A 6,617-nucleotide genomic window follows, 5' to 3' on the forward strand; every position below is an offset into this window, starting at 1 on the left:
TCAGTTTTGGACACACACTCCCTGCCTGTGTATTTCCTGTGTAAAGACCTAACTTGTAGCTTCCAGGACTGAAGACCAGGTAAGAAAAAAGTTCTAAGAAAAAGACCAAATAAAATTCTGTTCAATGCTATGATTTGCAAACTTATTACTACCTTATGTTGTTATAAAGGATATAAAAATCTGAAACACAGAGCACACTTTATCATAAAACAGCTAAGCTTTCAGATAAGTGCGTGTATTTTTAAATCTTCCCCCCAAAAAAGAATAATTTCCCTCTCATTAACTTACATTTCAACATAACACTCAATTTTCTAAGGTTGCTTATATATTAAGACTGTCAGATAAAGAGAATTCTGTGATCAATCTTAGTCCTAAAATATCTAAGTTCTATGATGGAATCATAATAGGAATAAGAATGAGTAAAATTATCTGGTTACACTTCTTGGTGAAAAATGTTTAGGAAAGCACTTCAACATATGAAGCTAAGTGGGTACTTAATATTTTCCTAACCTGGCAACTAAGCTCTGCAAGTGTCTCAAAGACCAATATTTTCTGACAGTCATATTGAAAACAAACAAGCCAACAAACCTGATAAGCATTGCTTATTTTGTGTCAATTTTTGAGAGCAACTAAAAAATTTCTCTTGGAATGTATATTAAACTGTAGTTCAAAATGTCTTACAACATCTTCCCACAAGGTGAAAGTTCAACTGAAGTAATGCTACAATCAAGGTGCAGCTTGCATCATTTACTCATTAGTGGAATGCCTTGCCAAGATTAAAACAGAGAGTGGAATGCAGCTCCACAGGTCTCGTTGAAGCCTAACCCCTTTGCCTTTTATTCTGCTTTTGCAAAACCTTCCCCTCTCTCTCCTTGCTTAAAGAAAGTGTTTAGGAACTGTTCAGAATAAAAATACAAACTCCTAAACTCCAACATGGGTAAAAGAACAGAGATATTTACCCCCCCCAACTTTCTATACTTAAAAAAATTCTTGGAAAAAGATAATTATTTTTCTGAGAAGGAATAATTTATTATTTGTTATTTAACTAAAATATTATTTGACTAAAATTTCTTCAAGACATTTCAATGAAATAGCTTTTGAATATGCAAGAATTAAAAAAAAAAAAGAAGTAAAGCTGCTTACCTCTGCATTATTTATATAATATCTTTTCCCCACAGTATCTTTTTATATGTAGAATAGTTTTATTTTACACCATTCAAATGTCTGGTTTTACTTGTGCTTTGTTGGATTGCCAAAAACTAAAAGGAAGAAAAAAAAATTTGGTCTTAGTTTCACACTGAAGTTGATACTCAATTTTTGCTTTTCCTTGTGTAACACCTAATATGCTTCTACAGAATGCTTTTCCTCCAGGTATGATTTAAAATGTCAGAATGCATGTTTTTATTTCAAGAACAAAGTCTTTCCTAAGAATAAGTAACACTTCTTTCAATGTACACAAAAATAATGAACAATCAGTAGATCAGTAAGAGAATGTAAGTCTTCAGAAGGCACCTGGCAGAATCCATGTTTCTGAGACAATAAATATTAAAACTGCTGAAATCACTCTGCATGATCACCTTCATTGCTGTGTTCAGGTTTGGTCTCTCCAGTACAAGAATGACAATGGCATTTAGGAGAGTGTCCAGCAATGGAGATGGTCAGGGGTCTGCAGCATATGACAGCCAAGGTGGAGCTGAGGGAAGCTGGAGATGAAAAGGGGTTTTTTTGCACTCTTCACCTTCCTGATGGCACACCACATAAGGAGAAAGGCCGACAATCATGATTTGCAACAAGGGAATTTCTGAGTAGGGAAAAGGATTTATTTATTTGTTTTGTATTGTGTATGCTCATGTCTAAGTAGGCTCTTTTATTCTGAGCATACTTAGACACTGGAAAAAGAACACAAAGAATTGTGAAATCATCAGCCTTGGGGATATTCAAGCTTAACAGGCCAGGATCCTGAACAACCTGCTCAAGATGACCCTGCTTTAAGCAGGGGTTTGGGCTACATACCCTCCAGGGATCCCTTGGGGATTTGGGCTGCATAGCCTCCAGGGATCCCTTTCAATGTGAGCTGCAATTCTGTGAAAATCTTTTGATATATCCTAGGGTCCCTGTCTTCATAATATTGCATTGATGCAGCCCAAATCTGCAACAGTGCAAATCCAGTTGAATGAACTGCTGTGTGTCTGGCTAAACTCTTTTCAAATTACACCAGTTGATTTAATTAAAGGATTTCTTCTCCCTGGAATCCATGTTTTGTTTGTGGTGAATCATCACAATGCTGCCTTAGATGATGCTACCTACAACTTTTTCATCAAGGTGTGAAGGAAAAGTAGCAGTGCCAGTAAGGTGTAAAAACAATCATGGAAAGATTGTCCTAACTCTTCTGTTAGGTTGGGAGTGGAAACAGGGGTCTTCACCTGCCTGTAAAATACTATCCTACCCTTATACCTGTTTTAGTTGTGGCCTGGCTCTTCTCAGCCCTAGTCTGCATGTGAGTGGTAAGATTTAAAGATGCACCACACAATGCAAAGTCTGGCATTCACATTCATGCAGGGAATTGTGGATTCTGGCCTTCACTACTCTAAGTTTAGTCTCAATTACTCTATCAATATCCCAGCACGGACAAGCAGGCAAACTGAAATGAGTACTAAACAGTCTTAATCAAGAAAGATCTCAGACTGGCAAATTTTGCAATTCAATTTACACAGATTTTATTTTTCATGTAATAGCAAGGCTGAATGCAGTGTCATAGGGTATTCTGATAAAAAATTTAAGTCAATGTAGTAAAATGACTATTTTCTTTGTGATTTTCTTTTTGAGACTTAAATCCCAAACTATTCTGTATAGTCCAAAGAGCCAAAGATGAGTGTTATAGAGGATCTACTGGATCCTGCAGATGCAGAGTCAGAAGTATTAGATGCCATTCCATGAAACCACAGAGAGAATGCAATTCTTTTAAGAGAAAGAAATCTGTCAGAGAGTTGAAGAATATTTCCTTTTATTTCAGGGACAGAGAGTTTTGATTAAAAAAAAGCCTTCAACATGTGCTAAATAGGCTTAAATTTTGATGGTCCTTGGGCTTTATTATGTCTGCCTTTCTGAGACTGAACTTGTGGTTTGAAGCTGTAATCTCCAGTTGTCCCAGTAGCTCTTTCAATATTATATATGTTGTGTCAGTGCTGGAAGGTTAAAGATTTGAGTGAGCTCTGTTTGGACTGGGTACAAAACCAGAGTCCTTTGAGATTTTGCTAGTTATTAGCGAAACTAACACCCACGTTGGTTTATTTAGGCCTTGGAAACACTAAATTTGCAATAAAACCCCACCTTTTTCTTTGTCTGGGTACGGTTGTAAGCAGGGGGTCACATTTCAGGTGAGTGGGAAGTGAGGATGGTGTGTGAGATCAGAATTACAGATGCATAGACTTGTGTGACCTCGTACTGATTGCCCCCAAAATGCATCTGTTTTACCTCTTCTGTTGGCTCTGCTGATTTTCAATGCAAATCAAGTACCTAAACTCCATTCTTTATATTTTCTCATCAATAAATCTCACCACATATTGACATTCTCACTTCTCCTCATTCAGTTGCTTTTGCTTAGTAGATACCTTCTTTGACATTACAATTTGAAAAGACATCTTTCTTCACATTTCCTTCTTGGTAGAGACAGCAGAACCACACCTGCACCCCAGGATATGGCATTGCAGACATAAGATGTATTTTTCCACTAAATATCTTACTGTGACATTTCTCAGACTAAATTTTTTTAGAGAATTTTAGAGAATATTAGAACTGCTAATATTTAATTTTGAAATAGTGATTTCCTTTATCTGCAGATTTTTTTTTCCTTAAGATACAGGATAGTAAGGAGTCTTTTGGCTATCAGGGCCTTTGCAGTGAACCCATGGCAGTGAATCCACAGATCTTTTTGCATCTTTCTGCACATTTGTCCCAAATATGAGTAACCAGCACATACCCCACCTTTCATTAAAAGTTTCCCCAGGACTTTGTACAGTGTAACACATCTCTGTGCAGATGCCAGCTGATGCATTCTGTGATTCCATTTGACCTTTGTGCTGCTATCAGGCCTTTCCAGCTCATGACCATCCCAGGAACAGCAAGTATTTCTTTGCCTTAGTTCCTAAACATTTCCAGCTAATGAGCTATGGTTTTTTTGTTACTTGTTTCCCAATAAATTACATTGTGTTCTGTAGTGATAAATTTAATGTCAGTCCCAAGGCTGCGCAGTTCTTCCAAACAATGTTCAGACATTTTAAACCAACTTCTAACTAGGAGAAATAAGAAAATAATGACACAGCAGAGAAAAATTACCTTACATCTTGTTTTATTGTTCCAGTTGTTTATCCTAATTTCACTCATTAGTTTGACATTTGTTTCCTTCCTTTATTTTTCTGAGAGAAAAGTGATTATGTTGAAGATGTGGTATAAGACAATGAAAAATTGGAAATTTAAAAATGTGCAGTTATTGAAGTAAAAATAAATAACATTTATTATTTCATAATAAAACAAGAGCTTTTACTGAATAAATGCTATCTGAAAAATTGTATTGGTATCTTCCCAGAAAAGGCTTCATCACGATAAAACCACTCCATTATTCTAAGAATTTAATACATTGAACTAAATAAATATCTTTAGAAATCATAATTCTCATATATACCATGGATAAAAGAATAAAAAAAGCCCTCCCAAAATGCTGTGGAGGAAAACATAATCTGACCATGAAGGACCTCTAGTGGCACATATACTTCCAATCAAAAAAACCCTGACATTACGCTTGCTCAGCATTTCAGAAAGAATCACTTCTGCCGTTTCAGATTTTGACTTCAGTTCATGTAATATTTTTTGTCTTTCCTTTAGTTGGCACAGATGCAAAAAATATAATTTTGTTACACTAATGTACACAAAGTGTCTCGCTGAACAATGGCTTTGCCCTTTACTTGTTATCATTGTTATCTACTTTTATCACCTATTCAAACTTATGATTTTCTCAGCAGGAGGGAGAGTTCTGATAAGACACACTGAAATGAAATTGTTTAGCAAAAAGGAGTTGAAAGCAGATGAGGATACCAGAGCTATGTCTATCTTGTATTTGTTATGGCTTTGCTAATTCTTTTATTTGTCCTCAGCTCAAAAGTTTGTTTTTTTTAAAAAGAAAAACAGTAAAAAAAGCTATGCTGGTACTTTTAAGTTATCCTTCACCCATTCTAGAAGATATCCAACTGTAAGAAATATTTGGATTCTTAGTTCCTTTCAGTCACACCTCAAAATAGTTTGATAATTTAGATGCAACTTTTGAATATGAATAATTAATTTTTAAAGAATTCAGTAAATGTACTGCTAAAAATTCTTAGTCAAAAAGGAGAAATATACCTACCTGTTAGTCTAGGCCCCCAAGTTCATTTGCAATGAACTTAGTCCCCAAAGTCTAACAGATGGCACTTAAACAGTTGTTGCTGGGTTTTTTTGTTTGTTGTTATTGTTAAAATTTAAATTAAAAAGAGATCAAACTTTATTTTCTTTCATATTTTTAGAATTCATAGATACCCCTCTGGTACTGCAATCTTTCTGCAACTGAGCAGTCGAGGGTAAAGCTCTGGCCTGGCAGTGTCTTTTGGTGTGAGGCTGCTGCAGCCTACCTGTAGCGAGGAATTCCAAGAGCTGAGCTTCAGTGCAGTCAAAGAGCACCAAAGACAAGATTCCCCATCTCTGGCAAACTGGCAGCAGATTGCAGACTAGAATGAATTAAATGTGAAGATAAGAGGACCACAGCTGTTGAAGTCAGATATGACTAAATACACAGGGTCCGATAAGTCCATTTCTTTTAAACTCTGTGTTAGTTTAGGTTGTGAAGAATCAGGACCAGCATGACCAGATTCATAACTATCATAACACTGAGACTAATCTTGGCAGACTGATTTCTTGCAGGAGTCAGAGCAGGACTTTTATTGGGTTAGGAATTCAAAATTTAAATACCAGTAAACTATTCTGTTATACAAATAAATGAAAAATACATAAAAACTCAGTTTAATAAATAGGTATGTATGCTATAAATATAGAAGTATATTTATTAATGCTTTTAAAGCATGTAATTATACAGCTTTTTTTTCATAATGACCTTTAACATTACACCATCACAGAGTCAAAGAGGGTATTTGGGGTCCTCTCCCATATAGCCAATACCTTACTGGTTATTTGAGCCTGGGCCCTTGGGGAAAGGGGAGACTAAAATTCACCTTCATTAATGACAGGTACATGGAAATGTAAAGATAACCTGAAAATGGCACACTAATGCCTCTTTGACTCCTAAATCTAATCCTATGAGGATGAATTTGAGGAGTAGCATAAATAAACACAATCTGACTGAAAGAATTATGACAGAGAAAAACGTCTGAAAAAAATGTTATGGTGTTGGGGGGAGAAAGATTAGATTGTGGTGCTCTGCGGGGAAAAGCTGAAGGTAGAGACCAACAGTGTCTTGTGGCAGAAAATCCTTTCTGCCGGCTTAGCGAGGACAGTGATAAATATTTGCCCCAATGAGGGCCGAAGGTTGCTCTTCCTGGAGACACCTTCGGGGTTCAATTCCATCACTTACA

Source organism: Agelaius tricolor, unplaced genomic scaffold, assembly GCF_023055355.1.
Source record: "Agelaius tricolor isolate 1412-34295 unplaced genomic scaffold, bAgeTri1.0.p SCAF_9, whole genome shotgun sequence".
NCBI classification, from domain to species: Eukaryota; Metazoa; Chordata; class Aves; order Passeriformes; family Icteridae; genus Agelaius; species Agelaius tricolor.